Below are 21,980 nucleotides of genomic sequence, written 5' to 3'. Positions count from 1 at the left end.
AGATCTTGCTGGTCAATGTTTGTGTCTCCATATGGAACTATTAGCTCTCAATCAATTGTGAGGAAAAGAGTCTGTGACTGTGGAATGAAATATGGGAGCACACCCATTGCTCCACAGCAGTTGACTAAATATACACAATTCTAATATACTCCATAATTTATACTTCATTATTTCTCTTGTCCTCAAGTCTGAAAACATTATTGACTTCATAAGTCAAAACAGCATGCAGTAGTACTGCTCATTCATCAACCATTCCTACAATCTCCTCTATTCATAAGAAATGGTATGGTAAACCATTGTATAATGAAGGTTCCGATGACAGTGAGTAAAAGGATTAACATATAAGGAGTGTTTGACGGCTCGGGGGCTTGTACTGACTAGAGTTTAGAGGAATGAGGGGGCATCTCATCGAAACCTATCGAACATTGACAGGTCTAGAAAGAGTGAATGTAGAGAGGCTGTTTCCAATAGTGGCATAGTCACAGAATAGAAGGACATTCTCTTAGAACAGAGATGAGGAGATATTTCTTTAGCCAGAGAGTAGACGATCTGTGGAATCCATTGCCACAGATGCCTCTGGAGGTCTAGTCATAAGTATATGTAAAGTTGAGGTTGAAAGTCCCAAGTGAGATCGCAGAACTCATTAAACATTTCTTTCAATTGTTTTCATTTCTGTGGCCTTATTCAGATTTTTGCATTTTAAAATACTGAACTATATTGTCTGATTGGACTCAAGGAATTAAATCACGCTTGATATATGTTGCCTTCTTTGAACAAGGGAGAATAAATAGTCTGAATTGTGAATGAATTACTATTGTCAGTATAAATGTGGCAATCATTTTAAAAGGATGTCAAAGTTGCAGGGAAATAAGTCAAGCAGAAAGAGGTTGAGGGGGAAAATAAATCAGATATCATTGAATAATGGGGTAGAGTCGTTAAGCTGATCACCCAATTCTGCTTCAATTTCTTATGGTCTTAAGGATAGATGGTCCTATCCATCTTTGCCTTAAACACACCTCATGATTTGGCCTTTACTGCCCTCTGTAACAATGAATTTCACTAATTTGCCCCCTTCAGGCTGAAGAACTTCCTTCTCATCTAAGTTGTAAAGGGATGTTCCTTTAATCTGAGGCTGTGCCCTCAGATCCCAGTTAGTCCCATTCCCCGTGCTTACACCATAGACTGCATCTTCATTTAAGGCTGTGCATTCCAAATGAGAATAACATCAGCATACCAATTTTTTTTCCTCACTGTCTCGAATACCGTACCAAGGATCGGCTATAATTGCACCAGCCGCCATATACCACTGCCCTGTCTTTCTTTATGATGTAGAAAAAAGCCATTTTAGTCCATTGAGTCTATGCCAGATCTCAGAGGGAATGCATTCCACAGCAATTTCCATTGTAACAGATTTTCCCCGCAATCCCGTCAATTCCCCTCAGCTTCTACCACTCAACTGCACACCACCAATTAACCTATTTTGGGACACGGGAAGAAATTGGAGCACCCTGAGAATGCCATGCGGCCAGTATTGTATCCGGTTAGGATTGTATCTGGGTCTATAGAGCTGCAAGCAGCATTGACTAACTGCGCCACTGTGCATGAATAAATAACCAGTGCTGCAGAAAGATTTAGCTTCATTTTAACTGTCTGAGGTTCGGTCGTTTTATCTTCTTTCTGCTCAGCCACAATGCAACATAGAGACTGCTACTCTCAAGTAATGAAAACAAATTGCTGGAGGAACTCAACAGTAAAGGCAGCATCTGAACAGGCAGTGCGATAGTCGACATTTGGCGCCAACATCCTGAATTAGGACTGTTACTGTCAATCGCCTTGATTGCAGAAGCTGGAAGCCAACAATGTGTTTTTATTCAACAGGATGTCCAATTAACCTATCAGGCTCCCAGAAGTTGAAATGGGCATAGATAAGGCCAGTCTGTTTCCCAGGTTATGAGAATCTAAAATCAGAAGACCTAGATATAAGGTGAGAGGAAAAAGATTTAAAAGAGATCTGAGGGCAATTTTATCATACAGAAGCTAGTGGCTACATGGAAAGGGATACCAGAGGAAGTAGTTTCAAAAACATTTAGACACGTATGTGGATAGGAAATGTTTAGAGGGATATGGGCCAAAAATAAGGAAATGAAATTGGCTCAAGTAAAGGACTTGGTTAGCTAGGACAAGTTGAAGAGCTTATTTCCATGTTGTATAACTCCGTGTCTCTAATTGGAATTGGCAAAGAGATATATTATGTAATGCAGAGTGCTGGAGAAGAGGAAAGAGCATGCGTTACAAACTGGTTTATACGTGACCAAAGTATAGCTGCTGCTATTTGCAGCTGCTCTGAATAAGAGTGCTCTCGTTTCTAGTCTTGGTCAGAAAAGAGCTGATATGAAATAAATAAATCTTGGGCGGCTTGACAGGTTTAAAATGATTCAGGAAAATCACACAAGAGGTGACTTTCTAATACAGAGGGAAGACTTGCCCAGGGAGGTATGTATGTTTGAAAGAACCAGTTTATAAACTTATTACACAACAAAATGGAAAGTAATGTCCTGCAGGCTTTTTTTTATTGTGAACAGGAAGAAAATATTGGCAGAATGGATCACCTGTCCATTGTCGAATCTGGGTAATTCCAACATCAAATTCATCAGGATCCATAACTGGTGTGTGTTCCTGTCGTGAACCGAGTGCTCAGGTACTGAAGATAAAGAGTTAAAGCAGACTGGGGTATAATCGACAGCCAATATACCAGAAATTCCCTGCAGATTAAAAATTACTCTGTGAATACTGTATGTCAATTATAATTTTCTGAAATACAGAACTGCTATTTCAAAAGTAATAAATGTAAGAATGAACATTTACCATAATCAAATACCTTTAAAAAATTGTTCAAAGTTCAATCGCAAAGTAAATTCATAATAGAATAATAACTATAATAGAATCAATGAAAGTTCACACCAACGGGTGCTCAACTAGTGTGCAAATACAAAAATTAATAATAATAATAAATATAATATATAAAATAAAATATAAATAAATTAAAATAAATAAATAAATAATAATAATAAATAAACAAACAATAAATATTGAAAGTGAGTCCTTAAATGTGTGTCTGTAGACCATGGGAACATCTCAATGATGGAGCAAATTAAGTTGAGTGAACTTATCTCCTTTGGTTCAAGAGCCTGATGGTTGAGGGGTAATAACTGTTCCTGAACCTGGTGGTGTGAGTCCAGAAGCTTCTGTGCTTTCTTCTTGACAGCAGCAGCAAGAAGAGAGCAGGTCCTGGGAGGTGGAGATCTCTGAAGATGGAAGGTTCAAGGTTCAAGGTTCATTTTATTGTCAAAGTATGCATGTACAATACACCTCTGATATTTGTAATCTCTAGATAGCCATGAAATACCCATGAAAAAGTAAAAGAAACAAAACCTGCAGACCCCAGAATCCCTGACACCTCCCCGCAGAAAAAGAACAGTGACAACAACAATCCCCGACGCCCTCCTCCGCAGAAAGAAACAGCAACAATACAATCCCCAAACCCATTCCACAGAAAAAGAACAGCATCATCAACAATCCCTGACACCCATCCCTGCAGAAAAAAAGAGCAGCAAGACAATTCCCGACACCCTCCCTGCAAAAAACAGCAACAATACAGTTCCCAACCCCCTTCACCTTCAGTAAAAATAGCAACAATAACAATTCCAGACCCCCTCCCTGCAGAAAATGAACATCCACAACAACACCTGGCCCCCTCCTCCACAGAAAAATAGCAACAATACAATCACCAACCCCTTCACTCCCAGATAAAAATAGGTACCAACCCCCCACTCACAAAGAACAGCAACAGCAAAAAAAACCCCTACCCCCCCACACAAAAAGAACTTACAGATCACCCACCCGCCAACCAGTCACAAGGCAGAAAATGGCGAAAAACTGAAGGAGACCAATGAAAAGTACAGTCCAGTCACATAAATCTCAGAACATCGAACAGTCCTTCCGTGACTCAGAACTCACTCCTGGTCAGAATGGCGGCCTCTGCTGGGAGCAATCACGGATGCTCTGGCCCCATCGTGAGCGGCCGCTGACCCTCTGGCCCCATCGGGAGCGGCCGCTGACCCTCTGGCCCCATCGGGAGTGGCCGCTGACCCTCTGGCCCCATCGGGAGCAATCACTGACCCTCTAGCCCCATAGGGAGTGGTCATTGACCCTCTGGCCCCATTGGGAGCAATTGCTGACCCTTTGGCCCCATTGGGAGTGATCACTGACCCTCTGGCCTTTTGGGAGTAATTGCTGATCATCTGACCCCATTGGGAGCAATCAGTGACCCTCTGGCCCCATTGGGAGTAATCACTGACCCTCTGGCCCCATTGGGAGCAATCACTGACCCTCTGGCCTTTTGGGAGTAATTGCTGACCCTCTGGCCTTTTGGGAGTAATCGCTGACCCTCTGGCCCTATTGGGTGCACTCACTGGTTCCGAATGCCATTGTCCTGACGGCCCCTGTTGGGAACGCTTGCTGACTGGGACCGAGCGCTGTTGTCCTGGCGGCCCCTGTCAGGAACGTTCACTGACCGGGACCGAACGCCTTCACCTCAATGCTTCGATCTTCCTCACCGCTTTGAGATGGAGTTGTTCATGACCCTGCGTCCTGTCTTTTCCCATGAGCCAGCTTGTGTTTTCGATCCTCTCCAGGTTCTCGTCTCTGATCTCCGTGAGGCAGCTCTCTGGACATATCACAATGCTGGATCCTTCGTCTGAGATCCAAACTGTACATCACAGCACCAACAGTTACCCTAACACAAACAATACAAAAAGAACAAGCAGAAGGTGTAGAAAAAGTGAAATAATTTAAAAGGTTTGCTATCTGAAAGATGTCACCCAAGGAATCGTTGTTCACTGGCGCCATCTTACTGGAAGATGGATACTGCTTTCCTGCAACAACGCTCTGTGTCGATGTGTTCAGTGGTGAGGTGGACTTTATGGGTGATGGACTGGCTGTATCCACTACTTTTTGTAGAATTTTCCGTTAAAGGGCATTGGTGTTTCCATACCAGGCTGTGATGCAGCCAGTCAATATACTCTCCACTACCCATGTATAGAAGTTTGTCAAAGTTTTAGATATCATGCTGAATTTTCGCAAACTCCTAAGGAAGTCGAGGCGCTGCTGTGCTTTCATTGTAATTGCACTTATGTGTTGGGCCCAGGACAGATCCTCCGAAATAACACTGAGGAATTTAAAGTTTCTGACTGTCTCATGGACCTCTGGTTTCCTCCTCCTGAAGTCAATAATCAGCTCTTTGGTCTTGCCGACATTGAGTGAGAGGTTGTTGTTATGGCCAGATTTTCAGTTTCCCTCCTATGTGCTGAGTCGTCACCACCATTGATTCGGTCTATGACAGTGGTGTTGTGGGCAAACCTGATTATGGCATTGGAGCAGTGCTTAGCCACACAGTCGTAAATGTGAAGCGAGTAGAGCAGGGGTCAAAGGACACAGCCTTGTGGTGCACATGTGTTGTTGATAGAGATCATGAAGGAGATGTTGTTGCCAATCCAAACCAACTTGGGTCTTCAAGTTAGGAAATGGAGGAACTAATTGAACCAATAGGTATTGAGGCCAAGGTCTTATTAATTAGTTTAGGGGGGATGATGATATTGAATGTCGAGCTGTAGTCAATAAGGAACATCCTGATGTATGCATCTTTGCTGTGCAGATGTTCCAGTGTTGAGTGAAGAGCCAATGAATCTGCGGTGGACTTGTTGGAGCAGATCCAAGTCACTTCTCAGGCAGGAGTTTCAATACCAGCCTCTCAAAACACTTCACCAATGTGGATGTAAGTGCTACTGGATGATAGGCCTTGAGGCTGCTTACCACGTTCTTCTTAGGCACTGCTGTAATTGAAGCTTGCTTGAATCAGATGGGTGCCTCAGACTGCCAAAGTGAGAAATTAAAGAAGTTGTTGAGAACTCCAGCCAGTTAATCAGCAGAGATCTTTAGTGCTTGGCCAGGAACTCTGTATGAGCTGGATGCGTTTCATTGGTTCACCCTCCTGAAGTCTACTTGCACGTTAGCCTCTGATACTGAAATCACAAGATCTTCAGGGCCTTGGGAGTTTGTGGTGGTTTCTCTATGTTTGACGGTCAAAGCGAGCACAGAAGGCATTGAGCTCACCTGTACGTGAAGCCCTGTTGTCACCTATATCACTTGATTTAACTTTATAGTTTTCAAGCCCTGCAACAACAGCCAAGCCTCCTTCCTTGGTTCAGGTTTAGTCCTGAGTTGTCACTTTGCCCCTGAGATGACTTTCCAGAGATAGCAACCGGACCTCTTGTAACTTTGTTGATCACCAGACTTGAATGCCTCTGACCTGACCCTCAGCAGATCGTGGACCTCGTGGTTCATCCAGGCCTTCTGACTAGGGAGGACTCTGTATGATTTTGTAGGGACGCACTCATCTACAACTGTCTTAATAAAGTCCGTGACAACCATGGGGTATTCATTCAGATCCCCAGATGAGTTCCCAGTCCACTGATTTGAAGCAATCCTGTAGCCACTCCTCTGCCTCCTGCGCCCACCTCTTTGTGTCCTAATTTCACCAACACGTCATGTGAAATTATGCCAGATGATTTTTCAATATTTACAAGGAGTCAGCATGTGAAATATATAGAGGGATAGATAGAAACTTTATTGATCTCAAAGGAAATTAGAGTGGCACAGTAGCATTACAAGTGTACAGATACACAAATATTAGAAGAGGAGAAAGAAAGAATAAAAAATAAGTTCCCTCAGACAGTCTAGCAGGAGGGGGCAGGGTGTCATCACTTCCCTGGCTATAGGTTGACTCATTATAGAGCTTAATGACTGAGGGTAAGAGTGACCTCATATAGTGCTCTTTGGAACAGTGCGGTTGTCTTAGTCTATCACTAAAGGTGCTCCTCTGTTCAGCCAAAGTGGCATGCAGAGGGTGAGAAACATTGTCCAGAATTGCCAGGATTCTCTGTAGGGTCCTTTGTTCTACCACAACCTCCAGTGTGTCCAGATTGACTGCTATAACAGAGCCAGCCTTTCTAATCTGTTTATTGAGCCTGTTGGCATCACCAACATTGATGCCATTGCCCCACCACTCCAGCGTATAGAAGGTTGTACTGGGCACAGACTGGTAGAACATGTGAAGGAGAGACCAGCATACTCCAAAGGACCTCGGTCTCCTCAGGAAGTAAAGGCAGCTCTGGCCCTTCTTGTACACAGCCTCTGTGTTGATACTCCATTTAAGTCTGTCATCCATGTGCACCCCCAGGTACTTGCAGGTCCTCACCATGTCCACGTCCTTGCATCAGTAGTAACAGGGAGCAGTGCAGGCTTAGTTGTCTTAAAGTGCATCACCATCTCATTTGTCTTACTGTGAGATATGTGAGATTCAAATTTACTAGAGAGGAGAAAGGTAAAATCTTAGCAAATAATTCATTTCACTACAATTTTGAATGCCACAATGCTACAAATGACAATTAAAAGGAACCTACATAATGGTTATACAGCATGCAGTTTTATGTCCAGATTAAATTTATACTTGCCCATTGCAGTGATATAACACCTAGGCTTGTGCTCTTGTCAAGATTGTTGTCCAGTTCATATGATTGCCATTTAATTGCAATCACAGCAAACACTCAAAGAGCTGTTACTAAAAAGAATTCTATTTATTTCACATTGAAAACTTTATTCCGTAAACTGAAGGATGATATTGAATTTTCTAGAGGAAACAAAAACAAAAATGACCTCAGCTGTTTAATTGGTAGTGGGATGGAATGCCTGTTTAATGAAAACACCATTTCCAATTACTTAAATCCAGTTCAAATCAGGGACTTTTCTCATTTTTATAAAGCTTTTATCTAAGTCAAACACATGTGAAAATGTGGTAGAACATAAATATTTATATGTATATTGGCAGTATGTGGGTGGCTCTGGCAAGGACTATACTTAATGCCTTTAAGGATGTGTGATGAACCTCTTCATGCATTCCTTTGGTGAATATACTCCCACTGTGATTTTGAGGAGAAAGTTCGATGATTTAGCCCCGGGATAATGAAGGAACTTTTCCAAGATGGCAGGGCAGCATGCAGTGGTGGCGTTCTCATGCAAACGATGTCCATTTGAAACACTGCAGACACTGCATACCGGCAATTCAATGAATGCATGTTGTTTGATCTGAAGATGATATTATCCAGATGGTCCTTTGAAAGTCAAGAATGAGGCACAAATCTTGTGGTTACAGCTGTTATGAGATGTCCATAACTAAGAAGTAACAGGAAGGTACTGAGAGCAGGTAATACAGCAGCAAGTAACTGATTCTACCTAACCAATTCCCTCTAACAAAGAACCTGCCTCGTGGTTTTTCTCTATACTGAAAATTGGTTCAAGCTGGACAGGTTAGGAATCTTCTCTGATAAGAAGAGCCTGTGAAACAACAAGGACAATTTTGATTTATACTGCCATGACACAGGCTTACAGACAAAGAAACTACAGAATTACAGAACCAAATGTACTACAAATGACTGAAAATCCACTGAACATTTACAGATGATTGTACAAATATAAGCAAGCACAAAATAACGTTAAACTTCAAGAAAACTAACAATCTAGAGCCTAATCTAACAAAGTTTAAGATCTGAAAATGGGTGGATTTAATCAGGATGCTTCTTCACTGGCTTCAAGCTTCTGGACTGCTATTGGAGCTGTGCTCATCCAAGAGAGTAGAGAATATTGCATCATACATCTGACTTGCGTCTTGTAGATGAAGGAAGAGCTTTGAGATGTCAGGAGCAGAGTCACACTCTCCAAGACATCCAATCACTGACATGCTTTTTTAAGCATGGTGTTTATGTCGTTAGTCTAGGTTTTGGTAACTGGTCTCTCACCAGGATATTGATGCTGGGGAATTTGTCCTTGGCAATGCCATTGAAATCCAAGGGTAAGTGAGACTTTGTTCTGTTAGAGGCGGACGATAAATGTTCATTGTCACTTATCGAACAAGACCTGAGACTTGTCCAGTTATGTTAGAGATGCTGTCAGCGTAACATCGGCAAAGTAGCTGCAGTTCTTTTGGCAGAAGGTACACACTGCAGATACTGTGCGATGGTGAGGACGGATAGAGTGACAGAATCTGCTTTGTATCGGATAGACCCTATTAAGCACTTGAGAACCTAATTTGTTTCACTGAGATCACTACTCGTTCTTCTAAACTCCAGACAGCATGTACCACTTGTACACTTAATCTGTTCCAGTGTGGTTTTAATAGAATGGAGTGGCTTGCTAGTCCATTTTAAAAGTCAGTTGAATGTCACCTACCTTGCTATGCAGTTGGGGAAAATTTTCTTCCCTGGAAGCACTTAGTGAATCAGTTAGAGGCTGGTCTGTTGTTCCACAATCACAACACTTTCATTAAAAGAAATCCAGAGAAGTTAGTTAGATGGTATGTTGAGCGTTATATTTATGTCTCTGGTTTGTTACTCCAAGCTTCCCTTATCCTACCTCCTTCCCCTATACTTTTAACCACTGTCCACTTTTCCCCATAGTTGATACATATCCACAAAAAACCACGATGGTCCAAATTTTCTCCTAAGGTTTTCTAGGACAGATCAAAAATGAAAAAGATGCCATTGTGCAGTGTTATCCTGTCATAATAATGTTTCAAGGGGCTTAAAACTTGAGATATTCCTGGGCGTTAGGGTACACAGATATCTTTTGGTATCCTGGAATAAAATGCATCTTTTAGTGCGAGAGTGGAATAACAACATGCCCTACTTTCACCCACTGGAGTCCATAAATACTTGGATCTTGGCAGAAAAAGAGGTGGAAGCGCTACATAATTAGCTCTTTGCTTCAGTTTATTTCTTTCTGTCCTGTATTTGCCTCCTGTGCCACAGGTGGAAGAATTTCAGAATAAATAATCTACATGATAACCGATCAAACCCAGGTCTTTTACTGGTTTAGAAAATAAAGGGAACAGAAGTCATGACAAAGAAGGAACTTCATCCAGACATTTATTTCAACTGAATATGGTGAAGACCGAAGGCACTCTGTTCCATCCTTGGTGAAAATTTTATTTCCTAACTGCTTGTCAGTTGTGATTCTACTTTTGCCACTGAACTCATTGGGATATTACTTGATGAAATCTGGGCCTGGAACAAGCCTGTGGTCTAGCCCCGGAGCCTCTCGCTGCAGCTGGGTCCTAGTGTGGGGTACAATCCGCTCTTTAGACAATTTAAACACTGGTCCATATCGGAGGTGAGAGCCGATTTCTCTCATTCTCTGCGATCTTAACTCCTCTCTTCAGGGCACCAGAGCCTTTTGCTGTCTGTTGCCGGCCCAGATAGACCGAAAAGGCAGGGTGTTGGGAGCTGAGGCGAGAGCTGATTTTGCTTGTTCTCCACAACGGTCATCTCCATGGCTATAAAGACTGCTGTGCCGCGTGTCCGCTAGATAAGAAAGGCTTTGGGCCTACTCTGGGCCGTTCCAGGGTTTAGATCAGTGGACTCAGTTTTGGTTCAGAATGTTGTTGTTCACTTCAATTGTTTGCATGAGGTTTTTTTTCTTTCTCTTGTGCATCAAGTGTTGGTCTTTTATTTACTTTTTCTTTAATTGGGTGCCTTCAGATTTCTTGCTTTGTGGCTACCTGTGAGCAAGCAAGGCTGTATAATTTATGCATTCTTTGATAATAGATGTACTTAAATTGAATATCTCCCTTAGTTAAAGGCATGAGTACCAATGGTTCACATATCTGTTAATCACTTAGTGCCAAGAATGCTGAATGTAATCAAATTTGGGGAAAAGATCCTATTTCACAAAGCTCAACTATTGCTGCAGAATATCTGCGTTCTGCTCAGCTTTCAATGGAGTAGATCGGAATTTGACAGTTTCCTCAAGTGAAGAGATATTACAATGCTATAACCTCACTGTATAATCATTTGAATTTATAGTATATAATCTGAACTGATGATTATTTGATATTTCATCAAAAACTATCCTTGACCTTTGGCTTATTTGCTATACCTTTTACCTCTGCGTGAACTAATCATTGAACATTATATAAAAAAGTGCATACTGTAACTTAATCAGAGATGCTCTCTCACAACCGTGCAGTACCATTATATCACACCAGTACTTGCTCCTCGATATTTGCACTTGGATGGAGGCTAAAAATCAATTCACTGCTCCATACCCATTTTTCACCTGCCTGTTACATCTGTGCGGAGATTTTAATTACTTCAAGTGATAGATTGGCAAAGCTGTTGATGAATTTTCCTGGAACTTGCATTCCAGTGGACTGATGGCGTAGATTTACAGACTGCCGGTGAGTCACAGAGATGGGTATGCAACTCTGACTGCCTGTTACAGAAACATCTTCGTTTTTTGTTTTCTTGGAAATTATAAACCTCTACCTCCCATAATGGGCAACCAACCGAATTTGCATCCTAGGTGACAGGTTGGAAATCTATCCTGAAGTTTCAGAATTGAACTTTAGGATTTTATTACTGGGGGTGAAGTGGCAATAAACATCAAACAGGTTTATGAGTCATAGTCATACTTTATTGATCCCGGGGGAAATTGGTTTTCGTTACAGTTGCACCATAAATAATAAATAGTAATAAAACCATAAATAGTTAAATAGTAATATGTAAATTATTTATGCAGGAAATAAGTCCAGGACCAGCCTATTGGCTCAGGGTGTCTGACCCTCCAAGGGAGGAGTTGTAAAGTTTGATGGCCACAGGCAGGAATGACTTCCTATGACGCTCTGTGTTGCATCTCGGTGGAATGAGTCTCTGGCTGAATGTACTCCTGTGCCCACCCAGTACATTATGTAGTGGATGGGAGACATTGCCCAAGATGGCATGCAACTTAGACAGCATCCTCTTTTCAGACACCACCGTGAGAGAGTCCAGTTCCATCCCCACAACATCACTGGCCTTACGAATGAGTTTGTTGATTCTGTTGGTGTCTGCTACCCTCAGCCTGCTGCCCCAGCACACAACAGCAAACATGATAGCACTGGCCACCACAGACTCGTAGAACATCCTCAGCATCGTCCGGCAGATGGTAAAGGACCTCAGTCTCCTCAGGAAATAGAGACGGCTCTGACCCTTCTTGTAGACAGCCTCAGTGTTCTTTGACCAGTCCAGTTTATTGTCAATTCGTATCCCCATGTATTTGTAATCCTCCACCATGTCCACACTGACCCCCTGGATGGAAACAGGGGTCACCGGTACCTTAGCTCTCCTCAGGTCTACCACCAGCTCCTCAGTCTTTTTCACATTAAGCTGCAGACAATTCTGCTCACACCATGTGACAAAGTTTCCTACCGTAGCCCTGTACTCAGCCTCATCTCCCTTGCTGATGCATCCAACTATGGACATTATTCGAGCCTTAACATCGATGGGATATATTTAGCTGATCAGTGCATGCTGTTATACAAAAAGGAGTTGAAAAGATTTTACTGTGTTTGCCATTTTTTTCAGAAATTTGGGAATCATTGAGGACCTCTTGCATGATGAGAACAACTCTAAACCTCAAAGTCTCCTACATCATGCTCGTGCTCCTTACTGTCTACCTGTACTGCACTCTCTCTGTAAGTGTAGTTCTGTATTCTGCACTCTGTTGGTTTTCCCTTCTATCACCTGATGTGAGGAAATGATCTGTATGGATGGGATGAAAAATTATTTTTCAATGTACTGTGGTGCATGTGACAATAATAAACCATTTAATCTACTGTCCTTGAGTAGGATGGTAACTAGTCATTATCTTGAACCGCTGTGGGTTGTGTGTAAATGAGGCGTTAGGTTAAGAGATGTTAGTGTTTTAACCAGAGTCTATGTGAGAATGGTGACGTATTTTGAGGTCAGGTTTGTGATAGGTGATGAATATAATTTTGCACAAGTTCCCTTGTGCCTGCTGCCCCTGTTAAAAGGTGGGAAAATCCCAGCTTTGAGACATGCATTGAAAAAGCATTGATAACATACTGAAGAAGAGCCCGAGGCTAGACCATCTTGCAGCCATGCTATACCAGCAGTGTTAGTCAAAGATGCAAAGAGTGGGAAACATAAGCTTCATGATTATTATGCCACAGCATGTAATAAGCAGGTGGAATCTGGCTCAGCTATTGTTGCAACCCTACCACCCATTAACAAGACTAGTCCTAAATTTATTCTCCCCACAATCTCACCATCTCCCGTTAGACTCTTCCTCTCACTTACACACTTGGGGCATTGAACTGCTGCCAATTAACCGCCAACCCACGTGTCTTTCGGCTGTGGGATGAAACCGAGGCAGGCTGAACCCGTCTGGTCTCAGAGTTAACATGCAAACTTCATATTCACCACTGGAAAGCAGGACTGAAGTCGGGGCACTGGAGCTGTGATGCTTCAGTTATGTTATCCAAACCACTGCACTACCTAATGGGAAATCACAGACTTTATATTCCATGCCTTGAATCTTGATTTCACTACACACAATAAATTCATAACACTTCAATAATATAGGCGAGGGATCATAACCACTGCCCTGTGCCGTAAATATTGAGGTTATAATATTTGGGTTAAGGTGACATCTAGATCACAAACTCATATAGGAATGGTTAACCAAGGCTTATTAAAAAGGTTTAGAACATGCAGAGGGGCTTGGAAGCGGTGGGAGTAAACTTAGGATTTAGATGTTTTAAAAGCATATACCTCTCTTCTGTTGGGTTTACAGAGTAATTAGTGTGAACACAGATGTCAGCCCTACCTCAGATTCCAGGCAATTGTGCAAGTTTTAATGAGCTACATTTTTTCAGTATTTATTCCATGTATTCTATTCTTTGCAGCAGCTCATAACTGGACTTTAGCTCCCCCATGAATAGAGCACATCATTTCCACCTCATGTATCATTAAATTGTAGGACTCAGAACATAGTAACATTAAGTTAAATACTGGAAATCACAAATCAATGCACAACCATTTAAATTCTCCCTCATCTGCAGAAAATAAAGTGAACTAAAAAAGACTTCTGGTTGGCTGCTGGTGACTAGTGGTGTTCTGCTGGGGTTGGTGTTGGGACCGGTTCTTTTCACATCATATGTCATTGATTTGCGTGACAGAATTGATGGTATTGTGGTCACGTTTACAGAGGATATGAAGGTAGGTGGAGGGGAAGGTTGTACTGAGGAAACATGCGTTCTGTACAACAGACTGTCAGAGATTAGGAAGAGTGCAGACACAAGTTCAGTGGGGCGGGACAAGCGAAGACAGTGGACCTACCTGGACAATCTGGTTGGTGGATCTTCTGCAGGAGGTAGAACCGAACAGTGCGGGGTAAGGAAACTGTGAGTTTGGTAGCAGTGGATGGAAGATCTCCAGATGTGATGAGGTTAGTGATGGTGTACGAGTTAATGACCTGACGATCCAGAGCGGGGTCCTTTTCAAGGGGTAAATTAGGAGAATAGACAAGGAAGTGGCAGATGGAATATAGAGTAGGGAGTGTATGGTTACGCATTTTGGTAGAAGGAATAAAGATGTTGACTAAATGGGGAGAAAATTCAGAAATCAGAGGTGCAGGGGGACTTGGGTTTCCTCATGGAGGTCAACTTGCAAGCTGAGTTGTTGGTAAGGAAGGCAAAACCAATAGCAATGAAGTTCAATAGCAGATGAATATAATAAGTATTTTATGTCGGTCTTCACTGTGGAAGACAAAAGCAGTATGCAGAAATTTGTGAGTGTCGGGGGCAGAAATGAATCTCAAGGTTGTATGTGGTTCATATATGTACCTTGATAATAAATTTACTTTGAACTTTGAACTTTGACTATTTTCTGAGTGGAGAGAAAATTCAGAAATCAGAAGTGCCAAGGGACTTGGGAGCCCTCATGCAGGATTCCCAAGCTGTTAACTTGCAGGTTGAGTGGGTGGTGCGTAAGGCAAATACAATGTTAGCATTTGTTTCAAGACGACTCGAATATAAAAGCAAGGGTATAATGCAGAGGCTCTATACGGCACTAGTCAGGCGACACTTGGAGTATTGTGAGCAGTTATGGGCCCTTTGCCTGGAATCTGAGGTAGGGCTGACATCTGTGTTCACACTAATTACTCTGTAAACCCAACAGAAGAGAGGTATATGCTTTTAAAACATCTGAATCCCAAGTTTACTCCCACCGCTTCCAAGCTCCTCTGCATGTTCTAAAGTGAAACTCTGGCGCTTGGACACTAGTTGACAAACAAGGAATGCACTAATGATCACCACATCAGTGAAACCGTTCAGCAGATTTTCTGGACTATTGGATAGTTCTGATTCACTTTTTTGGATGTCACGCCATACACAAAACGATGTGCTGGCATTGGAGAGGGTCCAGAGGAGGTTCAGAAGAATGATTCTGGGGAAGAAAAGATTAATGTATGTGATGGCTCTGAGCCTTTACTCTCTGGAGTGTAGAAGAATTGGGGGGGAGTCTCATTGAAACCTACAGAATATTGAAAGGTCTAAATAGAGTGGATGTGAGGATATTTTCTATAGTGGGGTAATCTAGGAACGGAGGGCACAGCCTCCGAATAGAGGGACATTTAGAACGGAAAGGAGGAGGAATTTCTTTAGCCCGGGAGGGGGTGCATCTGTGGAATTCATTGTCACAGACGGCTGTGGAAACTAGGTCACTGGATGTATTTAAAGCAGTGGCTGATAGACTCTTGATTAGTCAGGATATCAAAGGTTATGGAGCAAAGGCAGGAGAATGGGATTGAGCGGGATAATAAATCAGCCATGATGGAATGGCGGTGCAGGCTCAATTGGCCGGATGCCCTAATTCTGCCTCTAAGTCTTGTGGTTATACAGAGGTAACAAAATCTAGGGACTTCATACATATTCATGTAAAATGATCAGGTTTGACATTACGAAGAAAACAAGAAAATGTAACAAATGAAACTATCATCCATCAAATACACAAATGATAATGGATATCAGCGAATGTAGGACAGCCAGAAAAAAAATCACTATCCTGTAGATTTAATAATGGGAACATATCTAATTATCATCTAAAACATTGCATTGCTCATGTGCATCAAAGAATCATTACAAAATAATTATAACTACCCACAGCACAGTGCTGCAAATGAACCCTAGATATTCCATTCTTTTACAGCCAAGAGCTGTTATTCAATTATGTCACAAAATATGGGAAAATTAGAAGAGATTATTATATCAGTGGGGCTCTGGGCTTCTTTCCTGTTCTTCTGTTTTTATTTCTGCAATATATTTGACTCTAGTGAGACACTTAAAAACATCAAAACAGTTGGGCTTTGAACTTTTTGTCATGGTTAACAATGAGATAGGATATTATCCTCTGTTTTTAATAAGCAGTTTGGACTTCTTTTCTCTTGTTTTCAGCCCAGGTATTGTACATTTCTGAATCAGAGTGATACACCATGAAAACAGGCCCTTTGTCCCATTGAGTTCATACTGACCCTCATCCACCTACTTGGACTAATCCTTGATTCAACATTTACCTGAATGGCATATTTTCTCAGCCACTGCTAGATGTTCTTCAAGGCATGTGAAAGTTCAAAGACAATGGCAGTGGACGGATCAAGGAAATATTGCTGAAGTCCTGTTGAAGGCTAAAATGCAAATAAATACAAAATATCAACCATGTCTGAAATTCTACAAGGTAATAAAGTGAAACTCTGGCACTTGGAGGCTAGTTGACAAACAAGGAATGCACTAATGATCACCACATCAGTGAAACCGTTCAACAGATTTTCTGGACTATTGGATAGTTCTGATTCACTTTTTTGGATGTCACACCATATACAAAGCGACATTGCCTTGTAGCTACAAAGCAATAGTGTAGCTACAAAGCTACACCAATTTTCTGACAAATCCAGTAAGTTTAAAGTGAATGTGGGAAATGGGGCCCTGGTGAACTTGAAAGGTGACGGGAAACAGAACCGGGGTCAGTTTTGCAGGAGCATTGGAGCTTCATCCCTGCTGTGTTAAATGAGGCACAGGTACTGGGACTCTGGTGTCATAAAGAACATAGGATTATCAGCACCCAGTGAGCCAGATGCTGATTGATGGAGGGCTTTGAGCTATTTAATGGTGGATTACTGGAGGTTCACTGTATGATATTCTTACAGAATGAACCTTGTGTAGATTGTTGCCATTCGTATAATACTCTAATGATCACCAAATATGTGAAGCAGCGTGTTGGAACTCTCAAATGAAAATAAACGTCAAACATTAACTCTGTTTCTGTCTCCACAGATGCTGCCTGACCCGCTGAGTATTTCCAGCATTACAGATGAGGATGTTTCATGAGCCAGCTGTTGATGCCAGGGATGTAGAAAACACCAGTTGACTACTTATATCTCATAGTTGCCACCAAGCTATCTCTGCTAATTGGAGTCTTTGTGCTCAAGGAATGGTAGCTATTTGTACAACACGTGCAGAAAGACTGGAATTGGAGAGCAAACAACAGGAATTCTGCAGATGCTGGAAATTCAAGCAACACACATCAAAGTTGCTGGTGAATGCAGCAGGCCAGGCAGCATCTGTAGGAAGAGGTGCAGTCGACGTTTCAGGCTGAGACCCTTCGTCAGGACTAACTGAAGGAAGAGTGAGTAGGGGATTTGAAAGTTGGAGGGGGAGGGGGAGATCCAAAATGATAGGAGAAGACAGGAGGGGGAGAGATAGAGCCAAGAGCTGGACAGGTGATAGGCAAAAGGGGATACGAGAGGATCATGGGACAGGAGGTCCGGGAAGAAAGACAAGGGGGGGGGACCCAGAGGATGGGCAAGAGGCATATTCAGAGGGACAGAGGGAGAAAAAGGAGAGTGAGAGAAAGAATGTATGCATAAAAATAAGTAACAGATGGGGTACGAGGGGGAGGTGGGGCCTTAGCGGAAGTTAGAGAAGTCGATGTTCATGCCATCAGGTTGGAGGCTACCCAGACGGAATATAAGGTGTTGTTCCTCCAACCTGAGTGTGGCTTCATCTTTACAGTAGAGGAGGCCGTGGATAGATATGTCAGAATAAGAATGGGATGTGGAATTAAAATGTGTGGCCACTGGGAGATCCTGCTTTCTCTGGCGGACAGAGCGTAGATGTTCAGCAAAGCGGTCTCCCAGTCTGCGTCGGGTCTCGCCAATATATAAAAGGCCACATTGGGAGCACCGGACGCAGTATATCACCCCAGTCAACTCACAGGTGAAGTGTTGCCTCACCTGGAAGGACTGTTTGGGGCCCTGAATGGTGGTAAGGGAGGAAGTGTAAGGGCATGTGTAGCACTTTTTCCGCTTACACGGATAAGTGCCAGGAGGGAGATCAGTGGGGAGGGATGGGGGGACGAATGGACAAGGGAGTTGCGTAGGGAGCGATTCCTGCGGAATACAGAGGGGGGGGGAGGGAAAGATGTGCTTAGTGGTGGGATCCCGTTGGAGGTGGCGGAAGTTACGGAGAATAATATGTTGGACCCGGAGGCTGGTGGGGTGGTAGGTGAAGACTAGAGGAACCCTATTCCTAGTGGGGTGGCGAGAGGATGGAGTGAGAGCAGATGTACGTGAAATGGGGGAGATGCGTTTAAGAGCAGAGTTGATAGTGGAGGAAGGGAAGCCCCTTTCTTTAAAAAAGGAAGACATCTCCCTTGTCCTAGAGTGAAAAGCCTCATCCTGAGAGCAGATGCGGCGGAGATGGAGGAATTGCGAGAAGGGGATGGCGTTTTTGCAAGAGACAGGGTGAGAAGAGGAATAGTCCAGATAGCTGTGAGAGTCAGTAGGCTTATAGTAGACATCAGTGGATAAGCTGTCTCCAGAGACAGAGACAGAAAGATCTAGAAAGGGGAGGGAGGTGTCGGAAATGGACCAGGTAAACTTGAGGGCAGGGTGAAAGTTGGAGGCAAAGTTAATAAAGTCAACGAATAGTAGACATCAGTGGATAAGCTGTCTCATAGTAGACATCAGTGGATAAGCTGTCTCATAGTAGACATCAGTGGATAAGCTGTCTCATAGTAGACATCAGTGGAATTGGAGAGCTCTTAGTTTTGGAGCTTACCTCGCCATGCAAAGATCTCTTTAACCATCTTCTCCCACAAGGTGTCTCCTCAAGACCTTGTGGAGAGTTAATGCAGAAATTTCATGGGTGCTGGCAGAAATACTTAAAACGTTCTTAACCATAGGTGAGGTGTTGGAGGACTGAAGGTTAGCTCATGTTCCGTTGCTCAAGAAAGGCTTCAAGGAAAATTTGGGAAATTCTATGCTGTTGAGCCAGATATCAGTAGTGAGTAAATTATTGGAAAGGACAAAGTATATAAGTAATTGGATAGACAGGGCCAGACTAAGGATAGGCAATGTAGCTTTTTGCACGGTAGTCTGTGTCTAAACAATCTTATAGAGTTTTTCAAGGAAGTTACCAGGAAAGCTGATGAAGGAAAGACAGTGGATGTTGTCTATATGGACTTCAGCAAAACCTTTGACAAAGTAGTGCATGGGAGGTTAGTCAAGACAGTTCAGTCACTTGGCATTTAATATGAGTTAGTAAATTGCATTTAACATTGATTTTGTGGGATAAGCCAGAGAGTGGTAGTAGAGGGTTGCCTCTCTGACAGGAGGCCTGTAACTTGTGGTGTGCTGCAGGGATCAGTAGTGTCTGCTGTTGTTTGTCATCTATATCAATGATCTGTGTGATAATGTAGAAAACTGGATCAGCAAATTTGCCAAAGACATCAAGATTTGGGGTGTAGTGGACAGTTGGAAAGGTGATTAATGGAAAAATGGTCTGAAAACTGGCAAATGGAATTTAATTCAGGCAAGTGTGAAATATTGAAATGTAGGAGGACAAACCAGGGTAGGACTTACACAGTGAATGATAGGGCATTGAGGAGTGTGGTAGAACAGAGGGATGTGGGAATACAGATCTATAATTCCTTGAAAGTGCTGTATCATCTAGATTGTAAAGAAATCTTTTGGCACATTGGCTTTGATGAATCAGAGTACTGAGTACAGGAGTTGGGATCTTATGCTGAAGTTGTTTGGAGTATGGTGTGCAGTTTTGGTCACCTACCTACAGGAAAGGTATCAATAATACTGAAAGAGTGCAGTGAAAATCTATTTATTTATTTAGATATACAGTGCTGAATAGGTCCTTCTGGCTCGGTGAGCCACGCTGTCCAGGAACACAACAATCTGGGAGAGAATCGGAGCTCCTGGGGGAAACCCATGCAGTCACGGGGAGGAAGTATAAACTCCTTACAGGCAGCGCCTCAATTGAACTCTGAACTCTGCAATACCGAGCAGCAATAGTTTGCACTAACCGCTATGCTACCATGATACCCTAGGTGTTGTCAGGATGTTGCTGGGACTTCAGGACCTGATTTACAGGGGAAGGTTGAATAGGTTAGGACTTTATTTTCTGGAGTGTAAGAGAATAAGGAGAAATTTAATAATGGCAGAGGCATATAACGTTATGAAGGGTATAGATAGGCTAATTACAAGCTGGCTTTTTCCATTGAGGTTGGTGAGACTAGAACTAGAGGTCATATGTTAAATGTGAATGTATATTTAAGTGGAACCTGTAGGAGAACTTTTTTTTTTACACAAAATGCTGGAGGAACTCGGCAGGCCAGGTCCTGCCGAAGGGTTTTGGCCTGGAACGTCGACTGTACTCTTTTCCATAGATGCTGCCTGGCCTGCTGAGTTCCTCCAGCATTTCGTGTGAGTTGCTTGGATTTCCAGCGTCTGCAAGATTTTCTCTTGTTTGCAATCGGGGAAAATTTTCACTATGATGGTTAAGCAGGGGTTTAAAAACAAGTTGCCAACAGAAGTCATGGGTGCGGGTTTGAATGCAACATTAGAGAGAGGTTTGGATAAGTACATGGATGGGACAGGTATGGAGGGTTATGCTTCAGGTGCAAGTTGATGGGACTAGGAAGAAGAACAGTTCAGCCCAGACTAGATGTGTGGAAGGCCCTGTTTCTCTGTTGTATTGCTTTATGACTCAATGACTTTGTTGTGAATCTTAGTTGGCATGGAACAGTAGGACTGAAGGCCCCTTTCTGTGCTGTGTTATTAGATTAGATTCAACTTTATTGCCATTGTGCCGAGTACAGGTACAAAGCCAATGAAATGCATTTAGCTTCTGACCAGAAATGCAAAGAATACTGTCATTTACGAAATAAAGTGCTACAAAATAAACTGCGAATAAACAAAGTGCTACAGCACACAAATATAAAAGTACTGAGACAGTACAATATGGATGCAATACTGCTTAGCGCTGCGATGAGAGGTTCAGCAGTGTCACAGCCTCAGGGAAGAAGCTGTAGCCCTATCAGGGGTAAGTACTGATTAGTTGATTGTAATGTTTAATTGAATATTAGTCAAGGTACAGATCAGAATAGAGGGACATGCTTCAGTATCTAAGTGGCTTACTCTTGTTAATATTGCTCCTGTGTGGTCATGTTATATTATCTCACTTCTTCCCTTTATAAAGTAACAGAAATAGGAATAATCCATCCTGATTTGTGGTGGCTGTGTGTGAGACTCAGCTGAAAGTTGAGTCATCCTTCACTTTTCTTGACCATGTCCTTGGCTGCTATTCTGATGCTTCGCTCATGGTACAGCCACATTTTACTTGGAACCTGATGTTCTTGTACAGAATATAAATAGAAAGTTCACCTCAGGAGGTGTTGCTTTGCAGAACCTAGAGCAAAATCTCACTTGCTGTACAGCACAGGAGTAATGCTGGCAGTGCATTATATAAGGATAAGGGGAATGTGTGATAACACCTTAAGAAGTTATTTGTAATGCTTTTTTTTCTGCTAACCACTTCAAGCAAAATTGTAGCTACATTGGTAATGTGTTTTTTTGATTTCACTAGAATTTGAGATGCTGTCCGAAGCACAATACAAGGAAATAGGAGCAGGAGTAGGTGTCATAAGGTGGGTGCTGGGAACGGACCCAAATGCAAGACACAG

General features: G+C 42.5%; 1 long non-coding RNA gene across 1 annotated transcript; it reads left to right on the top strand.

Annotated features, from left to right (window-relative positions):
• Nucleotides 1-2,354: 2,354 nt before the first annotated feature.
• LOC134338418 (uncharacterized) lies at nt 2,355-17,471 on the top strand. Its single transcript, XR_010016222.1, has 4 exons — nt 2,355-2,493; nt 2,583-2,698; nt 12,513-12,622; nt 17,279-17,471. It is a non-coding gene; the product is annotated as an uncharacterized LOC134338418 (long non-coding RNA).
• The last annotated feature ends 4,509 nt before the right edge of the window (nt 17,472-21,980 follow it).

Source organism: Mobula hypostoma, chromosome 27, assembly GCF_963921235.1.
Source record: "Mobula hypostoma chromosome 27, sMobHyp1.1, whole genome shotgun sequence".
In the NCBI taxonomy this organism is placed as follows: Eukaryota; Metazoa; Chordata; class Chondrichthyes; order Myliobatiformes; family Myliobatidae; genus Mobula; species Mobula hypostoma.
This window is presented reverse-complemented; position numbering and strand designations above follow the sequence as displayed.